This window comes from Periplaneta americana, chromosome 1 (genome assembly GCF_040183065.1).
Source record: "Periplaneta americana isolate PAMFEO1 chromosome 1, P.americana_PAMFEO1_priV1, whole genome shotgun sequence".
NCBI lineage: Eukaryota > Metazoa > Arthropoda > Insecta > Blattodea > Blattidae > Periplaneta > Periplaneta americana.
In genome coordinates, this window is record NC_091117.1 from 132,819,957 (window position 1) to 132,835,532 (window position 15,576).

General features: G+C 36.6%; 1 long non-coding RNA gene across 2 annotated transcripts in view; it reads right to left on the reverse strand.

Annotated features, from left to right (window-relative positions):
* LOC138701012 (uncharacterized) overlaps positions 1-15,576 on the reverse strand; it is a 731,347-nt gene that overhangs the window by 562,554 nt on the left and 153,217 nt on the right. For both annotated transcript variants that reach the window (XR_011332423.1, XR_011332422.1), the window contains exon 3: positions 11,354-11,437. This is a non-coding gene — a long non-coding RNA (uncharacterized lncRNA). The remainder of the gene's footprint in view (positions 1-11,353; positions 11,438-15,576) is intronic.

Sequence of the window (15,576 nt, forward strand, 5' to 3'; positions counted from 1 at the left end):
ATTTAGAAAATAAAACGACCCAAAAAAATTTCTAAAAAGAGTCAAGTACAGAAAGAGAATACAGGCCTATTCTAAACGATTGTCGGGGGTTTTAGAAGATCGCTAGACATAATATATTATACCACGCCTAGCGACTTAGATAGGAATATGAAACTTGTTTTCTTTTATAGAAAAGCTCTCGAAGTTCCATCCTTTGCTCCTAAATGTTGTGTAAATGTTAATAAAATTGTTGCGATAGAATTCAGTTGTTCTAATATGCCGAAGACAGGCGAGGAGAAAGCCTTTTGTACTATGGATTTCACCATTATCAATCTGTTACCGTTGTTCAGAGGCACTTTCGAATTAAATTTTGCAAAGACTCAACCTCCTACAATTCTATTCGCAGATGGTAAGCACAATTTGTCGAAATTGGGTGTTTGTGTAAAGGAAAAGGCAGTGGGCACCCTTTCGTGTCGCGAGAAAAAGTGGACCAGATTAGAGAAACGTTCCAATGTAGTTCAAGAAAATCAACTGTGAGAGCTAGCAGGGAATTCAGCTTACCACAGACGACAGTTTGACGTGTGCTACGGAAACGACTGCAAATGAAGCCATATCGCCTGGTGCTGCTTCAAGCATTAACGCTTATGACCAAAAAAGGGCAGCTTTCTGCCTTCAGTACAAGAATTAATAGAACAAGAAGATGGATTCTATGACAGACTAATTTTCAGTGTTTAAGCAACATTTCATTTGTGCGGTAAAGCTAATAAACACAAAGTTAGAATTTGGAGGACGGAAAATCCCCGTTGTTACAGTCAGCATCAGAGTGATTCATCTAAAGTCAATGTGTTCTGTTCTTTCTCCAACACGTGCGTTTACGGCCCGTTCTTCTTCACCGAGAAAACAATAACAGGATTAACTTATATCGACACGGTCATTGAATAACTGTTACCCCAGCTGAACGAGGGCAGATCTGATTACATTCTGCAACAAGATGGCGCTCCACCCCATTTTCATTGTGATATCAGGTAATTTCAAAGCAACATTTGCCATAGCTGGATCGACAAGCATCAGAGTATCATGTCTTGGCCACCACGTTCACCAGACTTAACAATGTGTGAATTTTATCTAAAGGGTTATGTGATAGATCAAGTGTATGTCCATATATTGCCTGCAACTATCCCGGAACTAAAGGAGCGTATCAGAGTCGCCATTTCAAACATCACCGACAACTCGCTGCGGCGTGTATGAAAGGAAATGGAGTACAGTGAAACCTCTCATTTACGGACATCGAAGGGACTTAACCATCTGTCCGCATCTGGGAGGTGTCCTTTATTGGGAGGGAGGCTCCCCAATCTATCAATAAATTTATAATATGCATTACGTATCTTCTGAATACAGTCTACTGTACTACAATAAATTCTTTGCAACTCTGAACTACAGTAGGTAAGACCGAAAAAGGAAAAATACAATACTGTGCCATGCAATTTTATTCTAGGTCTACAGTTGTTCAGTAATGTAATTTACAGTTTTCAACTTATCTTTGCATTCAGGTGCCATGCCTCTCGAAACAGAACAACTGATTGAAGTGAAGAGAATAATCCTACTAACCCTATCATGTGTCGAATACAATTTCACGATCGCGGAAACCTTGGACCCATCAAGCAGGTTAAATTTTATGACTGTTTATCCACCCGCTTCCAGCTAACAAGGGTTAGCCGGCTGGGTTAGTGGTAGCCTACGAGATCCTTATTGTCTTCTTTCATGTTAAGGAATTTCTGTACAGTTCTCAAAACTAAATTTTCCATTTTTGTAACACATTAGGTCTTGAAATCTGAGTTCTGTCCGCAGTCAGGAGATAAAGCAAGCTTTAAGACTGTGAAACAGCTGTCCGTGTCCGTGTCTAAGAGTGTCCGTAAATGAGAGTTAAATTTATCATTATTTCTATATTATTTCAGTTGGAATATAAAAATCTGTCCGTATATGAGGAGTGTCCGTATCTTGGAGGTGTCCGTAAGGAGAGGTTTCATTGTATCGTGTAGATGTCTGCAGAGTGGCCAATGGCGCATATATTGAACATCTATAATTTTACGTATGTAACTTTGAAAGTTTTTCTACAAAATAAAATAAGACTCATATTTCTATCTCAATTGTAGTCTACTATGTGTAGTTATTTTTCAAAGCACCGATAATAATTTAGCATGGATGGGCATTTCCTGGTTCGTGAACCGGAATTGTTTCGAAACATCCCTCCAACGCCGAGAGATGTGGCTGTGATCTACAGTGCCGGTCTCTTCGTATAAGTCGTTCTGTACCGTACAAATCGAAACAATTGAAGGGGTCAAAAGCAACTGGGTTTAAGTGCACTTTAGTTACTTTTGAGGAAATAGCCCTGTATATCTAGAGCGAATCAGATCAGCCTTGAGACTTTCAAATCAAATGAAAACGTTGTGCTTAACTTTTTAAACATCAAACGGCAGAATCAGAGATCTGAAAACTTCAATCAATTTAAGAAAATAACTTGCATAAAATCCTTACGTATGGTATCCTCTACGTAAAGATAATTAATTTTTGGTCCTACAGAATATATCTGTTATGGTAACAATTAATATTAGAGGAGAAAAATTCGTTCTGGCGACGAGGATCGAACCCTGGTCTTTGGTTCTACGTACCAAGCGCTCTCGCCATTGACCTACGCCGAAGCCCAATCCACAGCACCGGATCGAACTCTTCTCCTCCAGTGTTCTTCCCCTTTGTAGCCTGACTCGAAGTTGGGCATGTATGCTGACATTTTATATTAAGTCAACTGCCGTTATTCAAGGAGCGCACTCATTTAAGTGACTTGGTGGCCGAGATTCCACAGAAATATGCACAGTAATCTGTACAGAAATATGCACTGTTGCTAGAACAATCTACGTATAGATTATTATTTTTTTTTGTCCTACAGAATATATCTGTTATAGTAACAATTAATATTAGAGGATAAAAATTCGCTCCGGCGCCGGGGATCGTTCTACGTACCAAGCGCTCTCACCATTGAGCTACGCCGAAATCCAATCCACAGCACCGGATCGAACTCCTCTCCTCCAGTGTTTTTCCCCTTTGTGGCCGTTTTATATTAAGTCAACTGCCATTATATAAGGAGCGCACTCATTTGAGTGACTTGGTGGCTAGCAATGGGCTGTCATGCCATGTATGATGATGATGATGATGATGATGATGATGATGATGATGATTCCCTGTCTCGGTTTTATGATATGAAGTACCCTAACTGGTACATTTAATGCTAAAGAATTCGTTCACAATTCGCATGGCAGACAGTTTACTCTTGCAGTCGGCACTGAGACATCCTGTGTGCGTGCTTTCTAAGGATGTAGAGTTCTGTGAGTAAGCCCATCACAATCCTCAAGCCGGCCTTTTTCAAGGTCACGATCTAATTAATCCTAATACCGTTATGATTAACAGCAGTAGCATCACTACTATCTCCACCACGATCCACCATGAGTATTGGATTTCTTAATTTCCTATACTGGTTTCAACATTAAAAGGACATTTGTACTAGAGTTACGAGTTAAATTGTTTAATTAATCTTTCACGTGAGCATCTTCGATCTATCATCTGGATATGTAACTTGAAAATATCTGTCTTCTTTATTTCACTTCATTTGGTAGGTTTCAGTTCTCGAAAGTTGCTTTCAGTTTGTAGCTTTTTCTCCTTTGCCTTCAATTTCTGTTTTCCATTTTATCATATTCTGTCATCCATCTTAAGCAGCGCATTTCCGTGGCTTCTATTATTTTTTCTGCCACTGAGTATCTGTTCACATTCGGGGCATATTTATTCGTATACGGTTTCTTAATAACAAACTGTTAATTACAAGTGAAATAATCATCCTAATAATAATCATAATCACCCGTGTGAAAAGCGACGGCTTCCAAATCCAAAGGATACTATCATGAACGGTGGATAGAGCATGTAACAATAGGGAATGATGCGACGCTTGCCTTCAGTTATGGTTCAATTATTGTGACTAAACTAGAGAAATTATAAAAGACTATGAGATGATGATACTGTTATTGTTAAGGGGATGACAGGGGAAATTAGTTAGGTACTTGAAGAAGACATGATCGCTGTCATTTTTTCACAGCAAGTATCGTAATCGCGATTTTAATTTCGGTGTTTGCTTTCTCAAGGTCTCGAATAAAGTATACATGAAAATTATTGATTTCGAAAGACGTTTGATTAACAACCAATATAGCACAGGTTTGGGTAGCTTTGTTTGAAGTTGAAATACTCCAATATTTGTTATGCCCTTTGAAGTAAGTGTGAGAATACAGAAATGAAAATAAAAATAAAAAAATAATAATGTAATTTTAATAAAAGCAAAAGCAATACATAAGGTGTAAAACAGGACCCAATGTCACCTAATTTCACACATAAATACACATAATATTAATATTAAGGACGACAAATTGAAATACCTACCCATTTCATGATTGATAACACTTCGCTTGCTGTATGCAGATCAAATTATTCTAGCCAACTCCGAAAACGACCTACAAAGGTATAATTTAACACTACGGTACTCAAGATATACAGTCTGATCCGTTTGGGTATGGATAATTTTAATTTATTATTATAACGCTATTATGATAGTAGGAAAAATTTATTGCTGGTTATATTATGTTTAAAAGATGAGAGTTTCCACCTATATGACAATCAACAATGCATAATCTGAAAGGACAAATGAAAATCGTAGATGATTAAAATGGCTACTACAAATCAACAGGGCACAATATGTTCTTTGGTATGCTAAATTTGAGAGTTAAAAGAGTTCAAAGGGGATTTCGTCGTGAGTATGGTGTACGTAATGCACCTAAATACGATTCCATAATGTTGTGGTATCGAACATTTCTGTAGAAACAGGTTCTGTGTTAAAAAAAGAAACATGCAGGAGGTCTCAGGCGAAACACAGTACGAGAAGCAGCTATCTCTTGGCTTGACCCCCAAACTCCCCAGATCTAACCCCTCCTAACTTCTTCGTGTGGGGTTTTGTTAAAGACATTGTCTATTCACAGACACCCAAGAACATTGATGATCTGAGAGTAAAAATTACTCAAGCTTTCTAACAAATCACCCCTCTTGTGTTACAATGGACATGGGCTGAATTGCATCACCGTTATGAGTTGTGCAGGGCGCGCAATGAGGATCATGTTGAGCTCTGAGGAATCTCCCATCTTTCAGTGTTGTATGCACAAAGTTTCAACAAATAAAATTCAGTAGTAAATGTTTTACGGTGTTTTTACTTTATCCATACCCAAACGGATCACCTTGTATTATAGTTTTGAAATTTCTATAAATAGAAAAAAATGGCTCTGAGAGGAAAAACCATCTCAGATCTCAACTTATCATTAATAATAATAATAATAATAATAATAATAATAATAATAATAATAATAATAATAATAATAATAATAATAATAATAATAGCGTTCAACAAAATATACATACGTATCAATGGTTAAACATTTATTTACTTGAGCTACATAGAGAAAATGTGGTTTTTAATCGTCGACCATAATCAGTTGTTATTAACCTTCATGCTTAATACTTCATGTTTAAGAATTATCTATCGACATCAGTTTAATTGAATTTTTATTACAACGAATGATCTTGGGTTCAATCCTGGTCAAGGATAAAAACTTTTTAAAGTGACTGAAAGTCTTCAGCATGGTTCCTTTCGCAAGGTAAGGGAAGTCGGGTGTTTAATGTCACAGATTTATGATATTATCCCCGGATGAGTATTAATGTTTTTTTCATCAACATGAACATTTTAATGTTTGTCTATTGTCAATATTACGTCCTATGTTACCTCATGTGAACGTTCGGTGTCGTGCTGACTATGACACGGGAGTCTCACTATGTGTGCAAGTCCAGCCGAATATGAATAATTTCGAATGCTGAAGGTAGAAGAATACAGGTTACAAAACATCCAAAACAGAATATAAAAAATAGCCAGATAGTAAATGATAATTCATACACACAGTTACAATGTCAATTAATAGACGCTGCATTTAAATCTCATCTTTTATGATCCGAGAGAATTCAACCGACCAACAACAAATTAATCAGGTAATAATATTTATCGATGGTGCAGTGTATTATAGGAAGTCCTGTTGTTGCTCGTTTGGCCGTATTCCATGACCGTAGCCTTCCTAATTTCGAACCCTTCGTGTTTTTATAACTTTTATCAGATAACAAATAACACTACACCTCACCAAACAGAAAATAATACATAAGCATAAAATAAATGGTGTGTGACAAAGCGCTGACGTCACCAATTGAGATCACGAATGACGACGTATCTGTTGCTGAAATAGTGGAAGAGAACGAACAAACGTATCGAGCTTCCAAGTTAAATCGACTCTGTATAGCTTTGAAATAACGGGAACCGCACGATCATAAATATCGAAGAGATACTGCAGTCCATATTACGGTTTAGGACCTTTACAATAAAAACAGACTTGTTTATAACAGCTAATATTTAAGAACCTAATATCGCATATGCATTTAAACTAGTTAATTTTCAATGGAAATCTTGTATTCGTTTTATTTTCACGCTGTGCGCTGTATGTATATCCCGATATCGAGTATTCCGCACAATATTACACATTCTTGGCACGTTCTGGCTTTTCATATTACTAAAATTCCTTCCAGGGGACTATTCACACTCTACTACACATTATCTCATATCTCTAAGGTCTACGGCGCCGCCATATCTCAAGTGGAATCCAGCAAAAGATAAAAAAGAATGGTCTTCAATTACAGATGGTTATATGAACTTCGATTACGGTTCAATTATTGTTTTGATAGCGAATTAAAAAGTGAAGACCTAAAAAATTGCCATTATTTAAAGGAATCTATATCATCGTCCGTTGCATTTAAAATTCTATTTAAACATTATAATTTACAAGGCATCCCAATGATTTCTGAAACTCTCTACGCGTTATGGGCTGCTTCACGAAATGGCTATGTATATGACTACGAAAATGCTATACTGCGGAAATTTTCATCATGAGTTATACCACTCATTACAATAATATGCTGCATAATAACAAGTCGTAACACAAAAATATTCATATCTTTATCCTGAAATAAAAGTACAAGACGAGTCAAAAGTTGCTTTCCCCAATATTCGTTCTTAGGTTTCATACTCGTACAAACGAATAGCTGGTGTGATAAGTAGTGGGTCGCTCATTTAGGAATCAATTTCTCTCAGATCTTAAAATAAAGAGTGATGGCAAGAAATGGGTTGGTCTTGGTGACAAGTCAGAGATACTTCCTGATTACTCCCGCAAAGAGACCATAAGGCCGTAAGGATTGCCACGGGACGCGACTACCTGGCGGAATATTTATATAAACTGGGTATTTTACCATCACCTCAATGCGTCGTTTGTAATGAGGAAAATTCTACGTGTATTATGAATTGGGAACATTTAAATGTTTATAAAAAACTTGTAAATGTTAAACCTTCTATGAGGACTTTGTACTGACTGGTCTGCCAGAAACCAAATGATGTTGAGTCAGTCTGGTTGAGCATTAAATACATGCATGCATGCATGCATACATACATACATACATACATACAAAGGCCTACATACATACATACATAAATACATACATACATACATACATACATACATACATACATACATACATACATACATACATAAGTGGTGGGTTGGCAACAATGTTCATGCGTCAACTGTTTTACCGATGTGAAGCCTTGAAAACGGTCCTCGTTTTTCCGATATGCAGTTGGTATGACGACAGGATGGAGCACCACCACATTTTGATATAGGGGCGACTTCTTGAACCAGCAATGATATCATGAATGGATTGGCCGTCGTGGCACAACAGAATAGCCACCCAGATCATGCGACCTGACGCCATGTGATTTTTCGCTGTGGGATGTCCTCAAAAATGATGTTTTTGCTCAGAAAACGCAGGATCTGCATCAGTTACGACAGTCATTCGTGGAAATCGATTAACATTGTGAGTTATGTTCTGTCATCTGTAAATCAGTGTCTAAACATTGTGAATTGTGTATCGAGAAATAGGGCCTCTATTTTGAACAAAATCTGTAAAGGAATGTGTAGTCAAATGTAAATCGAATGTAATTAAATGTAAGGACGTGTTTGGGGAAAGCGACTTTTAACCCACTCTGTAGGCCTATTTCAATTCCGGTTTCATTTCAGTATAAGATAAATTTTACTGCGATTAAGATTTGTTATGTATACATTCCCCCTTCCTTAACTTAAGCAGTCATTTTGTCTTGTTTGAGTAGTTCTGGCTTCATATCCCAGAATAACACGTCCCTGCCTTCAATTTATGTAAATTATTCCAAACACCCCACATAGGACAAATTACTTTCTATGGTAAATTATCCCCTTAATTCCCTTCACGAGCATGTATTAAACAAAGAATTCATTCTCCAAAATCTACGTATGTTGAAAATATAGCAAATATTTGCGAGAAATACAAATCATAAAATAGGTTTTAGACCTGTTGCGACTTCATATCCAACTGCTGTATCCAGTTCATGATCAATCTTTCGTGTCTTCGTCCTTGTGGGCTGCAAATAATCAATGCCATGTTTAGATATTCTACTGTCGGTAATTCCTTCTATATTCTCGTGAATACCAGTTTTCCTTATGCTTATTTTTTATTAATAGGGTCTACTGAAGTTTTTTTTTATTAATACAGGATTGTTTCCGATCTCTAATAACGAATTTGGATGACATCATGTGCGTCAGGAGTTACACGACAGCTGAACTGTGGCGCGAGGTGACAGACCAGTAGTGAGTGATCTCATAGTCAGAGTGCACGGCTACTCACAGCAGAAATTCCCAAGAAAATCGACACTTTTTGGGAGGGGTACATAACAACCCTTTTCGATGCCAAGTACTGTTAAGTGAAAATAAAAGAAGCCTGCAATAAACGAGGTTTTGTTATTTCCAAGAAAGGCATCTTCTGTGTACTTAATAAGAATGGTAAAGCTCGAATGGAATTAATTTGTATCATGTCGTAGGGTGCGGCGACTTGTGACGGGGGGGAAGGATTTGCTTGCTTTTTCCACTCTGGAATTAATCCCAACCGAGCTTTGCCGGTCTTATTAGGTACACACAAGATATCTTTCTTGGAAATAACGAAACCACGTTTTTTGCAAGCTCCTGTGACTGTACTTGGCATCGAAAAGAGTTGTTATGTACCCCTCCCAAAAAAAGGCCCGATTTTCTTGGGCACTGCTACTGTGATACACCGTGCACTCTGATTAGGAATCACTCACTACTGGTCTGTCACCTCTCGCCACAATTCAGCTGTCGGTGTGATTCCTGACGCACATGACATCATTCAAATTCGTTATCAGAGATCGGAACCAACCCTGTAGGGCCTACTAGAATTTTTCTATTGCTTTATTCGACTTCCTTCATTTCGAATTTTGTCGGCAATTGTGTATCTTGCTGCGGATCCCAAGAATCTCATTTCTACAATCACTTTTTGTCCGCAATTGTGTATCTCGCCTGATCCCAAAAATCTCATTTGTATAATCTCCACTATCATTGTATTTTCTGTTATTCCCAGTTGTTCAGTCATAATGCAAGAAAAAAACATGGTTAGAACGGGGACTGTCAGTTGCATCCCAGGTCGAAGGTATGGTGCAATTCCGTCTTGGCCTGCCTGCAAAGCTTAGAATTACGTCTTTCACATGTGCACAGATCCTGCTGCAGTACATCTTCTGGACTGGAACCTGATCTACTTCTTAGTTCAGTTATCAGTCGCGCATGGGTTTGGAAGTATGGAGTTGACGTTAAGGGAAAAAGGGAGCCTTTATATGGGACATTCCATGTGAAATAAGACAGCAAAAAAACCTTACAGCTGTGTAATTCCTCGGAAAAGAAAATGTATGTGTAGAGGGTTAGGAGATACTTTAGTGTGTGAAGCCTGTTCTCGTTTAAATCCGTTAGTTTCTTGTTTTAATGCGTAAAATGTATCGTAATTTCGTAAAAAAAAACACACACAGTTTCAAAGAGCATAATCGTGAAATGACTTAAGATAAACATAAACATTCCAACAAAAGTTCATATTATAGCTGAGAGTACGATTTGCATAAGTATTGCATGCACCATATTTCATATTAATTTTTAACAGGGGCATAAGTAGATATATCGATATTTGATAGACTTCCCCACGGAAAACAGTCAAAAATATCAACTGATTCCTCTCTCTCTCTCTCTCTCTCTCTCTCTCTCTGAAGAAATTATATCAATTATAATTTCGATGTGGCATAAAGAAGTATTCCTGTAAAAAAAATAATTTCTCTAAATTATATTAGCTACGCCCAAGTCCAAACTGTAAAACAAATGCCAATTAATCCATGACGATTCCTCGTTTCATCTCGCGAAACGCCATCTTGCCATAAGCAGTTCCGCTGGCATTAAGTAAAAACAGTTGATACACCATGGGTAAATTAAAAAAAAATCTTCATTCATAACGCACATCGACGAAATAGGCAGAATGATCTCTTCTAGTTTCTTTCTGATTAATAAAATATGGGTTTGAAGTTACAAATTTAATATTTCAATTACCATGTTTTGAAGTGACAAAGTTAATATTTCAATTAACGTTAACTAGGCCTACTGCAAATTTATACAATTAAAAAGTCAGAAGGCTACAAATTATATACCTTTCTTTTACTAAAACTATTCTCGCCGCTTTTCTGACGGGCGCATTCGAGTTGTTTTCCCTATAGGTGTATTCTTGTGCTTCTATAATCACGTATTCTACCTATAATCTAAGGCAAGCTTTTCTCTCTACAGTTCTTTAATTAGTGCTTGTATTTGTTATTTTCCACTCGCGTGTAATTTATATTTATAATCTAGTTTTCTACAGTCTGCGAACGCTATCATGAAGCGCAAATTTTCCGTTTCCTGTCTTCTTATCCTTTCTATTTGCTTTTGTCTTTATCTATTTACGTAGGCTACGTGTATTCTTTTAACATCCAATATCCAAATTTGGTATTTATTTTAATAGAGTGCATTCCAATCTTCCACAACATTTCTCTAATCTGTCATTTTTTGTTAAGGACAAAGTCTCCCTCACTTCCAAGAGTACATTCTAAATAATCGAAAATTTTCACTTACTTAATTCCTAGAATCGATAACAAATTTTCTGTTAATTTAAACTACTATTATTACTACTACTGATGATGATTATTATGAAGATAATATTATAATAATAATAGTAATAATAATAATAATAATAATAATAATAATAATAATAATAATAATAATAACAATCATAATATTGTTATACGCACCACTCGGACAACACCAAGTTGAAATCCGTAGCAAGTGTGATTGCTTCGTCAGTAGAATATGACGCTGAAGGCACACGATCCGAACTGTAAACGAAAGACACGAACAAACCATGTAATATCCCATTCAGATTGCTAAAATGTCCTCAAATTCTATGTTTAACCTAGGGAAGTTGTTTATGCAGTCATAACTTGGAATTACGGCTAAAATTGAAGACATGTTAATTACTAAGAGAGATGGATATGTAGCACTTCGTCTATCTGTTCGCAAGCTCCAAGACGATGTGATCGTGTTTCAAGAAACTATGGTGAATGGATTAAATAAAGCTCTTCACTGTAGAATCTACAACAGCTATAGCGTCGTGATTATGTACGTTCCATTGTATCAACTTCCTGGGGGATGTTTGAGTTAGGAGTGTTTGGTGGGTGGAAAGGGGAGGAAGAATAATATAATACTCAACAAGGAAGGGAACAAGTATCTACAGACAAGAAAACAATAACCCAAAAAGGAAATAATGATTTGAAATGGAGCCTAGGCGAAATGAGTGTACTGCTTCGCTTTTGTAATATACTGTTGTAGAGTATAATCATTGTTTCATGGATATTATGAACAAGGTGGCGTTGTATGTTTGTGTGTGAATGTAACAATACCTGAGCGGATCTGATAACAACAGCTTTTAGCACAAAAATACTCTTAAAGTAAAACGGAATAAAAAAAAGGAAGGGAGAGGGAGAAAAAAGCTTCTTCTTTGCTACTATTTCTTTCATTCTTTCTCTTTCTCTTCCATGCTTCTCTCACCCCCTCAACCCCACACCAAGCCATCTCTTAGAAAAGTCCACTTTCTTTCGAAACGTCTAAAGTAATCTTACAGATGGAAGCCATAAACCTATATTACTCTGAAAAAGAATTTTCTATTTTTCTTTTTTTATCCTTCTTATAAAAATTTAATATTACTTTTGAGATACGGTGGGGAGGAAGTACGGGGGAGGTGAAGGAGGGAAGAAATAGAGGGAGAGTCAAAACCATCTGCTCCTCATCATACATACGAGCAAAATCGAACAAAATGTCAACCAAATAAATAAACACGATACACAGTTAAATACGCTATCTAAAAAAATGTGCACCTAATATGAAATAAACAAATTACCTTACCTTATCAAAACCAAATGCGTAATTCCGCGCAAGTAATTGTAGGCGGGCAATTTATTCCTGACATAATTTCTATGATTTCAATAATGAATTCATGATAAAATTCATAATCACTGCCCCAATGCGTATTCCAACAGAAATATTCCACAACTTAATAACTAATGGTCAAATCAGAATGTATAACACTGGTTTTCGGATGACCAGAGCGTATCTTCCATGTCGAAGACCATGGTTCATAACCCGGATAATTAAAGTGAAATTTGTATTAGAAAAAGAAGATTTTGGATAATGTTTTCTCGGGTATTCTCATTTCTGTTACATTTGGAATTTCTTCGCAATTCACTATATCATCCGATGTAAAAACAAACAGAAATTTGCCATTAACTATGAAAATTCATACTGTGTAGAAATAAACATACATTTGTACCTCAATGTAACTAAAACCATGCATAGCCCTAATATATGGATGCAAATAATGACATGCTGGCATTTTCACATCTAATGCCATTTCTATATCTCCAAAATGAGTGCGGGAATGTTCTCAGTTTATCCAATTATAGGCCTAATTAACTGAAAATGTGCCTCTTGTCTTGTGTTTGTTCTATGTTCTCTTTTTCTTTCTTTCTTTCTTTCTTTCTTTCTTTCTTTCTTTCTTTCTTTCTTCCTTTCTTTCTACACAAGCGTAGGCGTAAGAATACAATAAACAGAAAGGTCAAATTCATGAAAACGATGATGATGATTAAAGATGAGGGGTTTGTGCGCGGCACGAAAAACACGTTGACTCGACAGGGAGCATAGTGGACAGACAGGTGAACAACTACGACCAGTGCAACCAAAAGAAATGCAACTACACGCTATCCATGTGCCTACCTGCCGTCTTATCATAACAACACGGAATGAACACAGACCTTCATAGTCCAATGCACTGCAGTGGTGAACGGACGTAGTGAGCAGTAGTTACCTACAATGACGGAAACTAAGCAAACAATTGTATGTACAGTATGTGAGTATGAAATTAAAATATTGTGTAGGAAGTATTACGTAGAAAGACGTTGTAACAGCAGAAAATATAAAGACAATATTTCACGCGCTTTAAAGGTGGTGATTCCCTCAACATCAAAATTAGTATGAAACGCAAAACCAGAATTTGCTAAGGATATATGTGCGATGATGATTAAAGCACACATTCCGTTCGAGGATTTTTCGAAAAATATACCAAGCAGCGCGTTCCGAATCAGACAACTCTCCGTAAAGACTATGTATCTGATTGCATAGCAATAATAAAAGAAGTGTCAGAAAAAATCAAGGAAGGACCTCCAGGACCTTGCACACAGAGAATAAACAATAAATAACAGAAAAATAAGAGCTATTTAACAATTTGTAACATGCTGAATAATGCAAAATCATCAGACGATAGGATAGTATACTTGACATATGCACCGTTAACGTCCTGTGACATTGAAAGAAGCTTTTCGCAGTTCAAAACCTGTGTGAGTGATCGACGACGACGTTTGACATTCGATAATTTAATAATGTTAGTAGTGGAGTGCAATTCGGCTTGTGATGGCTCTGAAGCTATGAATGAATCATAAAGGCAAGTTTCTTCTTCTAACTATACTAATGTTTCAACATATTCCTCATATTTGTATATTGTGATCTGCTAGACCTTAACGGAGTGTTGCATTTGTCATTTTTAGGCTGTACTCTTCGCATGGTTTGTTTACGTCGGAAGTCAACACAGGCACTGGGCATACAGCTGTATAACGTCTATGTACAGGCAACCTGACGACAAACCGCACAAATCCCTCATCTTTAATGATGCTGATGATGATGATGATGATGAATTAATTAATTAAACATATTTTCTCTTCCAATAAGTATACAGTAAAAAAAATATATAGAAGTGAATAATTAGTATTCATATCAAAATACCGCACAACGTTATTCTAACGATCAGTGTTGCTTTTCACGCCGACAAATTTATTCAATTCCAAGAAAATCGAAGTGAAATTTGTAAGGGACAAAGATGATATCACGACAAGTTTCATCGGGATACTCGTTTCCTTGAATCATTCCAGCACTTCTTTATATTTCACAAAATTCCGGTGCAGAAGCGAAGGGAAAAACTGCTGCATCGTATCGTGTCTCAAGAGACCAACTCGAACGGATTTTTATCAGAACAGGCTTTCTTCCGTTACTGTCATTAAATCTTAGTTATTTTAATATTTCTTAATAACGGTTAGCAGGCCTGACCGTTAAACGAGCGGGCCCGGGTTTGAATCCTGGTTAGGACAAGTTACCTGCTTGAGGTTTTTCCCGATTTTTCCCTCAACCCACTAAGAGCAAATGCTAGGTAACTTTCGGCGCTGGATCTTGGACTCATTTCACTGTCATTAACACCTTCACCTCATTCAGACGCTAGATAATCTTAGCAGTTAACAAAGTGTCGTAAAAACAATAAAAAAACAAGTAGTTCACAATTCGGTACAAAAACCAACCAGCGAGCGAACACTGCTGTACCGTATCACACCCCACATCAATTCCATGGAACTTTCATCAGGACAAGTTTCCTTAGATTACTCTCATTAAATCTTGATTACTCCAGTATTTATTTATAATTCACAATTTGGTACAAAAGTCAGCAACAAACTGATGCAATGTATCGTGTCCCACGAGATCAACTCCATGGGATTTCCATCACGACAGGTTTTCTTAGGTTACTCTTATTCCTTATTTATCCCAGCATTTCTTTATAATTCATAATTTGGTGCAAAAGCCAGCGACAAACTACTGTACCGCGACGTATTCTAAACTCTTCAAAGGATTTCATTCATTTCGCTATTTACAAGACAATTCTTGTGAGAGCTAAAGACGATACCCAATGACTTGTCAAAAATTAATATGTCTTAATTTGAAAAAAATAAAACGACGTTGCAATTTCCTTAAATCCGCTTTAATGATTTTCTTCTTGATTCTTTTCTTACATAAAGTGAAGTTATAAATGATATGGTATAGGTTTTCAAACATTTTTTACGGAGAACATTTACAGAATTAGATGTCAGCAATTAAAACCTTC